Source organism: Microcaecilia unicolor, chromosome 2 (assembly GCF_901765095.1).
Source record: "Microcaecilia unicolor chromosome 2, aMicUni1.1, whole genome shotgun sequence".
In the NCBI taxonomy this organism is placed as follows: Eukaryota; Metazoa; Chordata; class Amphibia; order Gymnophiona; family Siphonopidae; genus Microcaecilia; species Microcaecilia unicolor.
This window is the reverse complement of record NC_044032.1, coordinates 460,315,132-460,331,639: the sequence shown is the minus strand read 5'-3', so window position 1 is coordinate 460,331,639 and position 16,508 is coordinate 460,315,132.

Sequence of the window (16,508 nt, the reverse complement as noted above, 5' to 3'; positions counted from 1 at the left end):
AAAACCAAATAAATGACCCCCCTATAATAACAAACTTTGTGTGACCAGAAAAATTAATAGTAGAACTCAAAAACGGAAGGAAAAAGCCTCAAAGAGCTCCAGACCCAAAGATCTATAGAGCTAAAATTATCATCATTAGTTGAAAAAAAAACTTCCGAAAATATAAAAAAATACTGAATGGAATACATCAATACATCAGCAACCTTGATGCAACCAAATATCCACTTGCATCAAAGGAATACAGTGTAAATGAACTCGAAGGAAAGTACTTAGCTTCAAACAAACTCCAAAGGTCCCCCCTTGGAATTCTGACAGCTCTCGCGGCTACATTCAGCATCCGAACGCACCCCAGACCTCGCGTTGCTGTTTCAGGGTCGGACAACAGTTATGTTTGAAGCTGCCATCTGGTTTCACCCCGATTCTAAAGACCCTGAAGCAGCAGCACCAGGTCTGGGGTGCAGGCAGATGCTGAATGTAGCCATGAGACCTGTCAGAACTCCAAGGGGGAACATTTGGAGTTTGTTTAAAGCTAAATACTTTCCTTCGAGTTCATTTATACTGTATTCCTTTCAGGCTTATTTTTGAAAGAGAAGGACGCCCATCTTTCAACACAAATTGCAAGATGGGTGTCCTTCTCACAGGGTCGCCCAAATCGGCATAATCGAAAGTCGATTCTGGGCGTCCCCACCTGCTTTCCATCACAGGGATGACCAAAGTTCCCAGGGGCGTGTCGGAGGCGTAGCGAAGGCAGGACTTGGGCATGCCTAACACATGTGCGTCCTCGACCCATAATGGAAAAAAAAGGGTGTCCCTGATGAACACTTAGACGACTTTACTTGGTCCCTTTTTTCTTACGACCAAGCCACAAAAAGGTGCTCGAACTGACCAGATGACCTACTGAGGGAATCGAGGATGACCTCCCCTTACTCCCCCAGTGGTCATTAACCCCCTCCCACCCTCAAAACATTTTTCAAAAAATATTTGTTGCCAGCCTCTATGCCGGCCTCAAATGTCATACCCAGCTCCATGACAGCAGTATGCAGGTCCCTGGAGCAGTTTTAGTGGGTGCAGTGCACTTCAGGCAGGCGGACCCAGGCCCATACCCCCCCCCCCCACCTGTTACACTTGTGGTGGTAAATGTGAGCACTTCAAAAACCACCAGAAACCCACTGTACCCACATCTAGGTGCCCCCCTTCACCCATAAGGGCTATGGTAGTGGTGTACAGTTGTGGGTAGTGGGTTTTGGGGGGGTTCAGCAAACAAGGTAAGGGAGCTATGTAGCTGGGAGCTATTTCTGAAGTCCACTGCAGTGCCCCCTAGGGTGCCCGGTTGGTGTCCTGGCATGTCAGGGGGACCAATGCACTATGCATGCTGGCTCCTCCCATGACCAAAGGGCTTGCATTTGGTCATTTCTGAGATAGGCGTCCTTAGTTTCCATTATCGCTGAAAATCAGAAACGACCAAGTCTAAGGATGACCATCTCTAGGGACGACCTAAATTTCAAGATTTGGGTGTCCCCAACCGTATTATCGAAAGGAAAGATGAACGCCCATCTTGTTTCGATAATACGGGTTTCCCCGCCCTTTCACCGGGATGTCCTGTGAGGACGTTCTCAGGAAAACTTGGGCGCCCCTTTCGATTTTGCCCCTCTTTGATGCACATGTATCAAAGATTGCACCAAGATTGCTGATGTATTGATGTATTCCGTACAGTGTTTTTTGATATTTTCGGAAGGTTTTTTTCAACCAATGATGATCATTTTAGCTCTATAGATCTTTGGGTCTGGAGCTCTTTGAGACTTTTTCCTTCCATTTTTGAGTACTACTATTAATTTTTCTGGTCACACAAAGTTTGTTATTATAGGGGGTCATTTATTTGGTTTTGAGAATTTTGTTCATATTGACTCCATATCCACTCAGTTTTTGTTATATTTGAAGGAAAAACATGCCTACTACGTCCAACCTTTAGTTTATAGTTTATTGGGATTTACTATACCTCCATTAGCTAACTAGCAGATCACAGCAGTTCACAAACTAAAAACAAGAAAAAATCTAGAAAGGAACTAGATTTACAAATAGGAAAGCATTAAAACAACACATCCAAAGGTTTAGCAATCACACTGGGAGGGGTGGGGAAGGGAAGGGGAGTTGGAGTAAAGCTACTTCTGCCTGTTATCTTCCATTTTTATTTTTTCTTGCTTTTATTTTTCTTTCCTTTTTCATAACATTTTATTGTGTGTCCTTGCTTATCCATGTCCCTTTTCAACTTGTATATGTAACAATTACAGGCTAATATTCAAAACATATTAAGTGCTGGCCAACAAATGCATATTTTACCTATCCTTATACTGTTAGAAATTATACATGTGGCAGATCCTCAGAACTGTGTCCTCTATGTCCACAAAAAGGAACATTCTGGAATCCCTGCTAAGTAAAACCCTACCTGTATTGAGATCATCCCAAGTAAATCTCCTGGTTATTCCTTCCTCAGTCAAATGAAGGCTAGAGTACAGTTAGTTAGCTCTTACAGGAAATTTAAATCTAGCACGAAGACATGTAATAGGATAGGAGGCACTATCACTTATCTTTATGATTTGCTTTAGGCAGCCCTGACGAGTCTGTTGTTACTGCTCCCTTCCCATTTCTGCTACATATTCATACTTTATAATAACTTATGTTGTCCTACTCAATTCCCTCCCTTCTGGGTCATGTTTTGTCAGTTTCATTGTGGAATGTTCTGATTTTATTTACTTATTTATTTATTAGGATTTATTTACCATATTTTTGAAGGAATTCACTCAAGTAATTGCTATGACTCCAGTGTTGTACTCCTTACAGTACACCGCCTTGAGTAAATTCCTTCAAAAAGGAAGTAAATAAATCCTAATAAATAAATAAAATAAAAATGATGGTTGTAGCAGCATGAGTGAGGGTAGGTCTGGGGCCTTGATTAATCATAGCCAGACAGTGGGTTAAAAGGAAACAAAGCATTTTATTGATGTACAGGGAAGAGGTAACCTGTACTTTTCACAGGTGAGGAGAAATAAACATACCAAAGTCAGTCTTTCAAAAGACAGCCCAAATAGCTGGTCTCTAGCCTGAAGTCTTAGAGTTAAAGTTTGTCTTTTCAATGCTCAGCATAATTGGGCCTGGCCTGTCCCATGTTAAAAGGATATAATGCAGCAGGGTACCAAGATAACCTTGGTCTACCTTAGTAAAGCTTCTGCTTCGTATAAGCTTTTAATAAAGACTTATTCTTCAGAGCTGCGTTCAGATATTGTAGCCCGGCTTGTAACAATCCTAGAAGAGTTCTTAACCGGGGCCTCCCTAACTTGAGTGTGCCCTGGGCTCTCATTCTTCTTGAGCCATGCCCTCCTCATTCCGCCCCTGCTGAATCACTTCTCCCCTGGACTGGAGGGAAGGGATTAAGGTGGTTCCATAACTGTGAGGGAGTATTGGTGATGGAGAATGGTAACTCCCTATAAACTCTCTCACAGAGGCCTATCAAACATATAACTAACTAGATACCTTTGATGTAAGAGAGATAAGACTTACTTATCATTCACAGGGTGGAAAGAGTCCCCTCTCTAAACTGAAGGGAACTACAAAAGAGCCTTGCAAGTAAGTGCCTCGGGTCTTCCTTCCAACAGGAGACCCACAACTGGCACATAGCAGAGCCAGAGTGCTTCATCTGATGTGATCTACTTGGCCAGTTCAATAAAGACAGCAGTTACTTGGATGCTGGCTAGGTTTGGACAAACAGCTGTATCAAAGGAGAAAGGAGAAACACATATTAAGGAAGATCTGTGGTGGAATGAAAGGAAGAAAGTCTTGCCCCAGAAGAGCCAGTGTACCAAGGGAGAGGTAATCATCTATGATCTATCTATCTGTGGGGAAATAGACCAAGACTGATATCAAAAGTCTCCTGAGTCATCAGGATTGGACAAGTATAACTTAGATCATATGAGCCTTGAAGTTGAAGCCCTTCAAGAACCGATTTCCAGAAGGGCTTCCCTGAGCCTTTTCATCCTAGTAGTGAATACACTAGAAGTGAAGATAGAGAGTTTCCCGCAGCAGAGGTTTTGATGCTGGTGGACTCTTTTCATGTTGAAATGGAAAAAAGTTTGAAACCCCTTACCAAAGGAGGATGCTTATATGTTTATGCTTATCTGTTTGCTGGCTACTTTATGTGACTCATTTGGTGAAAGGAGCTATCACTCTGCAGTACAACACACTGATTTACAAGAATGATAAGCCAATGAGTAAAGTAGAGGTACAAGAGCACCAGAGTTAGAAGGACAGTGAGAATATCAGCAAACAGTAGTGGTAGCATGAGTGGAACCATTTTCCCTTCCCCTCATCTTTATGTGCCAGTCCCCTAAGAACCTCACCACAGAAAACTCTTGGGTGACATAAAGTCTAAGTGGCAAACTCCACTTCAGTGTGCTGCAAATGAGACCCCTTGTCACAAAATGCCTAGCCACCTGCCTGGGGCTACCCCATGGTCACTTAGAGGGTCTGTTCCCAGCACAGCTCAGGTCCGCCTGCATCTGCTGCTTGGTCTGTACACTAACACCCTCCTCCCATCAACTGGGTCACAACCACCTCTGGGCAAGACTCCTGCTCTTAAATTACCCCCAATGATTTCTAGGTTACTGGAGGCCACACTCCCAGTAGTCTCAAGGTTCCCTGAAAGCACTCACAGACTCAACACACAAACTACCAGGATTCTTTATCAGTCCAGACAGGCAGAGGCAACAAACTAATAGTGTTTATTGTCATAAAAATATTGAACCGTGACACAGAAAAAGTGCAATCAGCAGAACAATAACACGTAACTGAACTATGGACAAATTATAACACTATCTAAACATTTGTTTACTTTCTAAAATGTACCTGGGGAGATCAGGAAATATGCTGCTCACAGATTATCAAATAAAACTGATCACAGGGCTTCAGCAAAGAGATCTTTCTCTCTCTTCCTCCTGACTGAAACTGGGGCAAATGCCAGTACACTCCAAATGAAATTGAGCTCCTGGGCAAATCAATGCTCCTGCTTCCAACAGTGGTCAATCCAGCTCACAATTACCTGGCAGAAACCCAATTAGTAGCAATATTCCATGCTAGCAATACCGGGGCAAGCAGTGGCTTCCCCATGTCCATCTCAATAACAGACTATGGACTTTTCCTGCAGGAACTCATCTAAACCTTTGGTAACTCAGTTACGCTAACCTCTTTTACCATATCCTCTGGCAATGAGTTCCACAGCTTAACTATTCTTTGAGTGAAATAAATATGTCTTCCTATTTGTTTTTAAAAGTATTTCCATGTAATTTCATTGAGTGTCCTCTGGTCTTAGTACTTTATAAAAGAGTGAAAAATCGATTCAGTTTTACCCATTCCACGTCACTCAGGATTTTGTATTCCTCAATCATATGCCCTTCAGCAGCTGTCTCGTTTCCAAGCTGAAGAGCCCTAAACATTTTAGCCTTTCCTGATATGGGAGGAGTTCCATCCCTTTTATATTTTTTGTCACTTTTCTTTGAACCTTTTCTAATTCTGCTGTATCTTTTTTGAGATACAGAGACCACAATTGAACGCAATACTCAAAGTGAGGTTGCCCCATAGAACAATATAGAGGCAATATAATGTTCTTGGTCTTATTTTTTTTTTATCCCTTTTCTAATAATTCCTAGCATCTTGTTTGCTTTTTTTGACCAACACCACATATTGAGCAGAAGATTTCAGCATAATGTCTACAATGACACCTAGATCTTTTTCTTGAGTGCTGACTCCCAAGGTGGACCCTAGCATCAGGTAACTATGATTTGGATTATTCTTCCCAATGTGCATTACTTTGCATTTGTCCACATTAAATTTCATCTGCCATTTGGATGCCCAGTCTTCCAATTTTCTAAGATCTTCCTGCAATTTTTCACAATCTGCATGTGTTTTGACAACTTTGAATAGTTTTGTGTCATCTTCATATTTATCATATTACGTCACTCGTTCTGATTTCCAGATCATTTATAAATATGTTAAATAGCATCAGTCCCAGTACAGATCTCTGCAGCATTCCACCATTCACCCTCCAACATTGAGAAAAATGACCATTTAACCCTACACTCTGTTTTCTGTTCAATAACCAATTCTTAATCCACAGAAGGACATTGCTCCTATCCCATGACGCCTTAATTTTCTCAGGAGCATTTCATGAGGAACTTTGTCAAAAGCTTTCTGAACATCTATGAACTGGCTCACCTTTATCCACGTTTATTCACGCCTTCAAAGATCACAAACCAGTTGATATTATCCATACAAAAGTGAGCCTGGATTTTGTTGGAGTAAAATGGCCTTAAATATTATGTAGATAGTATTCTGTTGAGACGCTATTCAGGTAATTGATCTGTTTAGTTTAGGCCTGCTGGCATAGAATTTGCCTTCTTCTTGTTGCTCATATATCTTCATTATTTTATTTTGCTAGGTTTTATCTTCAGTGGGCAGTATTATTACAGTAAATATATGTTATGGGGTGTGCTGTCTCGTGTTCACCTTTTGAAACTTTTAGTTCCTTCCTACATTGGGTGGTGTACCAGAGAGCAGGCATTGCAAGCATGATTCATTATTTGGATTACTTTCTTTTTGTATGCCTAACACATTCTGACATCTGCTCAGAACAATTAAATTCATTTTATGATATTTTACATGAATTCGGTGTTCCCTTGTAAAGGATAAAAAAAAAAAACAGACCCCTCCCAGGTTATGTCCTTCGTTAGAACTGAGACCGACACTGAGATCATGGTGACCAGACTCCCCACAGACAAACTGAAAAGACTGAAGGACAAATTTCCAGCAGCTTAAACAATGAAAATGATCACTTTAAGCTATGTTCAGTCTTTAAAAGGCTCTCTCAATTTCGCCTGATGGATTGTTCCCAGTGAAGAGCTTTTCTGGCACAGCAACAGTGAGCATATAGCGGAGCCATTACCAGATTTGAATTTCATTACCCATTAAGCAATAATTTAATTTATGACTTGAACAGTTAACACACATTAATGGAGTTATCATTTGGCAATTGGGTTCAGTGTCTAATAATGACCTGAATTTGTCCATCAGTATTGTAAGTACCACAGGTTTTGGGGCATATTTTTACTGGTCTTGGTGTGCTGGTGGATGGCCAGTGGCTTGGTTTCAATGTGGTTTCATCAATAATATTATATTCCTTGAACTATTGTCATTGGTTGATGCAGTGATAGCATGGGGAGAGAAATTAGTGCAGCTGAAAATGTCCGGTTAACATCTATCTCAAAACCAGATATTTAGGGGGCGTTCAGGGGGCACAGTCAGCACTTGGCCAGCTAAATTTCAATAATCATCACTTAACCAGCCAAAGTCACCACATAAAAGTCAATACTATCTTTATGGTTAAGAGGGAGATTTATTAAAGTGCGGTGAAATTTCACCTTTTACCGCACCTTGATTTCCCATGGGTTTCAGCAACCTGCAGGATTCTGGTACCACAGATTGCTGAATCCTACCTTTGAGGAATAATGCTCCCAGGCCATTAGCTCAGGGTCCCCTCAGACTTCCAACCCCTCCTCCAGTCAAGCACCCCCCACCCCCAAGTTGAAACCACTTACTCCCCCTACCCCACCTGAAAGGTTACATTGGTGGTTCAGGGTGGGGTTCCTCCAGGGATCTGGGGGTCTTTCAGGGCCTGGGGGTCCTTTGGGGTCTTCCATGGGGTCTTCTGGGGACCAGGGGTCCTCCATGGGGGTCTTCTGGGGTTCTACCCTGTCTAGCTCCTCCTTCAAAATGGCACTCCTAATGGTAGTCTTATGCTACTACTGATAGGGGTCATATTCCATATGAACTAGAGGCTTGGGAGCACTATTTTGCGGTCCAGCAGTCATGAACGGTAAAATAATCCCAGCAAAAAGCTGGGGTTATTTTACTGTAGTTTTTGGGTCCTAACATGACTTAAGATGTATCACCACAAGTTGCATTAGGGTATTTGCATAGTAATGAGATGCAAACAATCTATTTTAAATATTGCTGCGGTATGTTTAGAAAAGTGGCGTTAGGGCTTTTTAAAGTCACTTTAAAGGCCAATTAACGTGACTTAAAGCCCTAACACTACTTGACGAATCTCTCTCTAAGTATTGAATATTGCAATTAATGGCTATGCATTAGCCAGCTCTGCAAACCCGGAAATTATTTAAAAAAATTTATTTATGAAATTTTAAGATGTTAAACCAAGCAGAGCTTGTAAAGAAGGAAAGGGGTGCATGAAGTAAAATAAAATATATATTTCAATAGTAATCAAGATAAAGATAACAATGACTCCCCTATAAAGTCCACAATATTGAGGAGACAGAGCAAATATATGCAAGATAAGAAAGGAAAAAACCTGGAAATTCAGTTCCGAAGCCCGGACATGGCCCAGCATTAAATTGCTGGCCACAATGCTGGCGGTGGTCAGCAAAACGCTGAGCACTGCTGGATGATCCTTTCTATTTATCATATACTTGAGGACCTTATAAGACTGGAAGACTGGGATAACAGACCTGCCAAGTCTCCTGCATTCAGCGGGAGACTCCCGCTTTGGTGGGTCATCTCCTGCACTCCCGCCAAAGCGGGAAAGTCTCCCGCTGAAACACGTGGCGGCGCTAGCTCCCTCTTCCATTTCCGGCCACTGCTGCTTCTCCTGTTGAGCAGCAGCAGCCGCGACAAAAAATAAAAAGAGCTAACAAACAAAAAAATAATTTTAAAAGCAAGTGCGGCACCGCGGGCAGCCTTCAGGCATTGGCTGTCGGCTCTGCAGCCGCTCCTCTCTCCTCTCACATCACTGCCCCTGGAGCAGGAAGTTGAGATTGACTTCCTGTTGCACTGTACTCCTCCGGGGACAGAGAGAGAGGAGCGGCTGCAGAGCCGACAGCCAATACCTGAAGGCTGCCTGCGGTGCCACGCTTGCTTTTTAAAAATTGGTATGTGAAAGTAGTGCTTTTTGATTCCTTTTAAAGAATCTCTCCTATTTTATGGATGGGAACTCAGTCCTCCTTATTTTTTATGGGAACCCAATTTTGATTTTCTTGGGCACAGCCTGTCTACTGGGCTGCATTTGATCACATATTGTTCCTGGTGGGTATGCTAATGAGTTCTCTGAGAACTAGTGCTTTGACCTACAAATGCTTTTCACTGATTTATCCACTGCCATCTCTGATCCAGTCTCCTTGGCAATCTGTGAGGCAAGAGTCAGGCAAAGCTAGTCTCCCATTAAAGCACAAGTTCTAATATACCACTGAGGTAGTATTTTGGCATTTGAAATCAGACTAGTTTCCTTTATATGTTTTGTTCTGGCTTAGGTACACTTTTTATTTTTATAAGTTGATTCACTTCCTGCTGATTTGCATGAAACAAAATAAATTGCCTAGGTAAGGGCCAGCAAATCATAACTTACAAGATTATTTAGATGTACATAGAAAGGTTGAAAAAGGAAAAACTACAGCTGTGCATATTCCAGTATGTGTTTATACATGTGTCTAGAGTAGAGAAGAACCCAATCTATTGAAAGTCTTCCCCCAAAGTCACAGAATAGGAGAAAAGGGTTAATGAATCATTTTAATCTAGACTAGCAGTGTAAAACAATGCATTACCCAAGAAAGTGAGCAAATTTGTCTGAAATGGCTGTGGGTTTAAGGTGTGCCAGGGGGCGGAGCCATATAGAGTAGGTGGAGCCAATGCAAAGTGGGGCGGGGCCATGGGGGTGTACTAAAATCTCTTTCAAAAATTGGGACCCCTTGGCAGCTCTGGCATAATGACAGTCAGGGACCGTTTTGCAAAGCTGTGGTAAGCACTAACAACTGCTGTACCGCGGGGTGTGCTGACGCGTCCCATAGTAATTTTGCCATGTGGTGTGTCTGGGGGTGGAGAGTGGGTGTGTTTTATGCTAGTCGGTTAGCGCAGCTACATTGCGGTGAGCTAACCAATTAGTGTGTGCTTAGCATGTGAGCCCTTATTGCCTAGATAAAGGGTGGTGGTAAGGACTCATGGCCATGTGCTAAGGGCATAATTAGAGCATGGGCATTAATACCAAAAATATAAATTTCTGCCATTTTACCCCAGTGGTAAAAATGGCCTTAACAAGCGGGAAGGACCCTTGTAAGTGTATGCAAAGGCTTCTTTTTTACTGCTGTTTGGTAAAAGGGCCCCTTACTGTGAGCAAGAGCAAAGTGATACGTGTAGGGAAGAATAACCCAAAGTACAGCTACAGTACGTGATGCAAAGTTCCATATTAGGAGTCACTGCCCAGGAAAAGGATTTAGGTATCATCATTGATAATGCATTGAAACCCTGTACTTAGTGTGCAGCGGTGGCTAAGAAAGCAAACAGAATGTTAGGAATTATTAAGAAATTAATAGAGAACAAAACTGAGAATATTATAATGCCTTTCTATTGCTCCATGACCCAACCACACATCAAATATTGTATCCAATTTTGGTCACTGCATCTCAATAAAGATATAGCAGAAATAGAAAAGTTACAGAGAAGGATGATGAAAATTATAAAGGGGATGGGTTGACTTCCCTATGAGGAAAGGCCAAAAAGTCTAAGGCTTTTCAGCTTGGAGAAGGGATGTTTGAGAGGAGATATGATAGAGGTCTATAAAATACTGTGTGGAGTGGAACAGGTAGACATGAATTGCTTGTTTACTCTTTCCAAAAATACAAGGACTAGGGGGCATGCAAAGAAGCTACTATATTTCTCCACTCAATGTGTAATTAAACTCTGGAATTCAGCCATTATTTAGATGGACTTGGGAAAATCTATTACTTATTCCTGGGATAAGTAGCATAAAATCTGTTTTATTGTCCTGGGATCTTGCCAGGTACTTGTGACCTAGATTGGCCTCTGTTGGAGTCTACAACAAACAAGAAACACACCTCTACGAAAAGTCCAAGGAAAGCAGAAACATAGAGAGTGCAACATGAGCTTCAACACAGGAAGTGTTGCTCAAAACACCTTTATTGCACCAAACAGACACCTGACACGGGGCCGTGTTTCAGCAGGAAAAAACGCCTGCCTCAGGGGTCAAGATTTATACTGCTGGTGAGACAAATAAATTTATGGTGCCTGTGGTGAAGTTATCCTTGTTTAATTGCATGTAATGGAGTCACACATATCCAAAAACGCTAACAAAAAGTCGGCTTGGCGCCAAAACCACCGTTGCTACTATGTGAGACCCGGCCAAAACACAGCCTTGTGTTGGGTCTCTGATTGGTGCAATAAAGGTGTTTTGGTCAACACTTTCTGTGTTGAAGCTCATGTTGCACTCTCTACTGTTCTGCTTTCCTTGGCCTCTGTTGGAAACAGGATATTGGGCTTGATGGACCTTCAGTCTGACTCAATATTGCAATGTTTATTTTGTTATGCATAAGTGCCTTGGGGGGGGGGGGGGAGTCTATAAATTGCCCTTTATGGAATAACCTGTAGTGCTAATTCCTGCGCCTAACTTTAGGTGCCAGACTTACACCTGCTGACACCTGGTGTACATGCTGGCACCCAAGTTAGGTGCACATGGAGGGGCATAATCAAAAGGGACGCCCAAGTTTTGCTGAGGACGTCCTCGCAAAATATCCCAATGGAGGGGTGGGGAAACCCGTATTATCGAAACAAGATGGACGTCCATCTTTTGTTTCGATAATACGGTTGGGGACGCCCAAATCTTGAAATTTAGGTCGTCCTTAGAGATGGTCGTACCTAGACTTGGTTGTTTCTGATTTTTGGTGATAATGGAAACCAAGGAAGCCCATCTCAGAAACGACCAAATGCAAGCCCTTTGGTCATGGGAGGAGCCAGCATTCATAGTGCACTCATCCCCCTGACATGCCAGGACACCAACCGGGCACCCTAGGGGTCACTGCAATGGACTTCAGAAATTGCTCCCAGGTATATAGCTCCCTTACTTTGTGTGTTGAGCCCCCCAAAACCCACTACCACAACTGTGCACCACTACCATGGCCCTTACGGGTGAAGGGGGGCACCTAGATGCAGGTACAGTGGGTTTCTGGTAGGTTTTGGAGGGCTCACATTTACCACCAGAAGTGGGGGGGGGGGTGGGCCTGGGTCCACCTGCCTGAAGTGCACTGCACCCACTAAAACTGCTCCAGGGACCTGCATACTGCTTTGATTGACCTGAGTATGACATTCGAGTTTGGCATAGAGGCTGGCACAAAATATTTTTAAAGATTTTTTTTGAGGGTGGGAGGGGGTTAGTGACCACTGGGGTATTAAGGGGCGGTCATCCCCAATTCTCTCCGGTGGTCATCTGGTCAGTTTGGGCACCTTTTTGTGCCTTGGTCGTAAGAAAAACACAACCAAGTAAAGTCGTCCAAGTGCTCATCAGGGATGCCCTTTTTTATCCATTATGGGTCGAGGACATCCACGTGTTAGACACGCCTAAGTCCCACCTTCGCTACGCCTCCGTTATGCCCCCGTGAACTTTGGTCGTCCCTGCAATGGAAAGCAGTTGGGGACGTCCAAAATCGGCTTTCAATTATACCGATTTGTACGACCCTGTAAGGACGCCCATCTTCCGATTTGTGTCGAAAGATGGGCGTCCTTCTCTTTCAAAAATGAGCCTGTGAGGCAGAATTCTGTAACTACGCATGCAACTTTCAGGACTGTCGCTGACAAGCCCATGGCCACACCCCTTTTGGCTTATGCGCTAGTAGAGTTAGGCATCCCTTACAGAATAGTATGCAGCCAGATACACGTGCAAATTTGAATGGGTGCCAATAAACATCAATAATTAGTTGTTGGCAGTCAGTTATTGATGGTTAAGAGCTCATTAACCAATTAATTTGCATGTATATCTTGGCAGTGCACCCAAATTTGGGTGCCATATATAGAATTCGGGGGTTAGTGTTTAACTGCAAGGGGAGGCAAACACATGGGTAGAGCATGGCAAGGGCATGGGTGTGTCTCCAACTTATATGCACAATTTGTAGAATACTACAAGTTTCACCACTGCATGACACACTTAGGCACGTCCATTTACACCTGCCATTGACCTACCATAAATATTTTTATGGTGGTATTCTATAACAGCCTTTTGGAGCATGGTTGCCATTATTGAATTGGCACTCAGCATGCTGCATTGGCATGCCTAACTAAAGGCATTAAGTTAGAATCTTGTAACTGAGTCACCACTACATTTTCCAATAATTTGGCAATGGAATCTTGCTACTATTTGGGTTTCTTCAAAAATGGAACAGTTTTTGATGGCTCTTGGTGCTTTTTGTTTTGCTTTGTGTGGTTTGTGCTTTGACCCTCTCTGTGTTGCTGTACAATTGGGGTTTCTGCCAGGTACTTGTGACCTGGATTGGCCACTGTTGAAAGCAGGGTACTGGGCTAGATGGACCCAATATTGATCTGACTCAGTATGACTATTGTTATGTAAAAAATGAAATGTTAAAATAAGTGTATACCTACTACAGTTTCCTAGATCCTTTAACTAAAGAGAAAAAGATGATCTTCTCAGTTCAATTGAATATCTGGTTGGCACACATGTACACACAGGCCCACATAGAGACTTTATTCCTCATTTATTGTGCCTGTGAAGGAAGAGGCTTTAGTATTTCTGTTAATAAAGACTTTTTGGCTTTCTTTTTACCTTTATCTGGCCATAATTTTTTTTTTTTTTTTTTTTTACATTTGTACCCCGCACTTTCCCACTCATGGCAGGCTCAATATGGCTTACATGGGGCAATGGAGGGTTAAGTGACTTGCCCAGAGTCACAAGGAGCTGCCTGTGCCTGTTCTGAAGGCTCACACTTAAACCTGACACATACTATCACAGGGCAAGATTAACTATTTATGGATATATCTACTGGGTCAGCTAGACTATCTTTATAGGTTACATTACCCACTGATGTTGGATCTTATTAAAGAAAAAGACTTACTAAAGTGGAGATATAATGCCTCATCCTTGATGATAAATATGAATATTGCTCCCTCTGACTACAATACTTATTCATGATGCTCCCTTGTCAGATTGCCAATTATTTGTTTTGAAAGTTGTATAGGACATTTGGAGCTTATATGTGGAATGGTAAGAGGCCTTAAATAAAGCTGAGGGTTTTCACGAGGCCCAAACAGAAAGGAGGCATAACATGCCCAAATTTTCAACTACACTACTGGGTGGCATGGATAAGATGTGTATGGTACTGGTGGAAATGAAATGTAGATCAACACTGGTTACATATAGAAGAAGATTGTGTAGCACACATACCAGTTAAGTGAAATACAATTCTTATAGATTTGTCAGATCCATTTATTCAATGGGAGGTTCCTCAGGATAATTGTCACTTTAAAGATATGGGGGACTGGTGAAGAAATTCAACACGGAGACCTCTCTGTTAGCTCCAGTCAGTCTGAACTCAAAATTTATCTTTGGGACCAAAGAACCATGTTGGTTCCAATGAATGGAGCTGAACCAACTCATTAGAATAATGGATTTTTAAAACATTACTAAACTAATGTAGTTTTACAATAGACAAACAAAGAATAAACTTTATCCAGAAAAATAGGTGTACATATAAATCAGAAAAACATTACAGCCAAATAATCGAAAAAAAAAACCCCCAAAAGAAACATCCTAATAAATGTTTATACCTTCAAGCCCCAATAAGGACGGGAGTTCCCAAGAAAAAAAAGGGAGAAGATATCAATAAAAAGACTTAAGGTAAATAAAATAGCAAAGAAAAGACCACTGACACTAGTATCTCTTAATCTGAACTGTACTAATTACTGAAAGAAAACAATTGATCAGTTAGTATTAACTACAATTAAATCATTTTTTTAGAATCCAAATATATTCACAGCTGTTTTGGGTCCCAAAAGTAGAGGAGTGTGGTAGCCGTGTTAGTCCACTCTTAAGGTTATCAATAGAAATCAAACAAAATAAAACATGGAAAGAAAAGAAGATGATACCTTTTTTATTGGACATAACTTAATACATTTCTTGATTAGCTTTCGAAGGTTGCCCTTCTTCCTCAGATCGGAAATAAGCAAATGTGCTAGCTGACAGTGTATATAAGTGAAAACATTCAAGCATTACTATGACAGTCTGACAGGGTGGGAGGAGGGGGGTGGGTAGGAAGTATGCATGGGTCCGAAAAGGAAATGGATTGACCACCAAATTTCACAATGCACTTAACCGGTAACCTCAAGAAGAACTGTTCCCTCTTGGACTGAATCTCTTAATATACAGTAGTTGCAAAAAAAGCTCTTCTTCTTTCAGTCTGTTTAGAGACATTTGGAAAAATTTATATACGCTGACCCAAAGATTGAATCTGATATGAACGGAAGTAAAGTCTAAATACTGACCACCGGATATTCAAAACCATTAAACCGGCCAGGAATGGCACCTGACTATCTAGTGATAGTCAACTGTCTCCTGCTAAATATTGCCAATTAGCGTTTAGTGGATATCTGGTTATATTGCGCGATATAACTGGTTATCTGCAGATTTTCAGTGCATCACTGGCTAAGTTTGGTGGCCAAATCTGGCCATGTCAATAGCTGGAATATCTTTGGCTGGTTCAAACATAACTGGCCAGTGCTGAATATCAGCTTTTCAATTAAGTTCAAAAATAGCCAAAAATAAACCAGTTATTAAATGCCGGTCCACGGAAATAGCCCGGCATTGAATATCTGGGCTCAGTGTTGACCGTGCGAGCAGCCTGGCTATATCCTATGGTCTGAATAATGCCCAGAGTCTTTACTCAGATTCAGACCACAATGTCACAGGCAGAGTTGCTCGCTCCTGTATACCTCCGGGATGTTTCTAAGATGGCAGAAAGATTTAAATTATCAGTGATACTTTTCTCTGTCACTATTGTGTCTCTGTCCTCTTCTTCCTTTTCTTATACGGGAGATAAAAGCTGTATGCAGTATTGGGATTGCCTCCTCATAAAACCAAGAGCCTCCCTCAGGAATTTCCTAAAACATTTTTCTGGCAGATATGAAGGGGATTAATGAATTCAAAATCCTCAAATTCACTCCTCTAACTTTATTTCCCTAGTTTACAACTTATTTCTCTCAAAGACGTATTGTCTTTAATTAAAGCAACTTCATTCGAGATGAAAGAGCATCTATGTTCTTAATTGCTCACCTGTGCAGACACTTTGGTTTCTAAAGTGTTATGTCAATCTTCCAGCTTACCATAAAATCCCTCAATGCCAGCACTCTGTAATTCACAGCTCTCTGTAGTGACTCCCAGGCTGTCCATATTGTTTCCAATGGAATTACAGCAGGCTTGGACAATTCAGATACTCCTTGGCCACTTGAAAGTTTCAGCAGGCTAAAATGGCAAAAGCCCATTGCTCCTGCTACTACCACCGCTGCAAAGCAAGCCTCCAAGCCCTGCTGAGCCCAACCACATAGGTAGTCGGTAGCAGTTCCTGGTGAAGTTGACCCTATGACTAAGGCACTCATTACAGTAA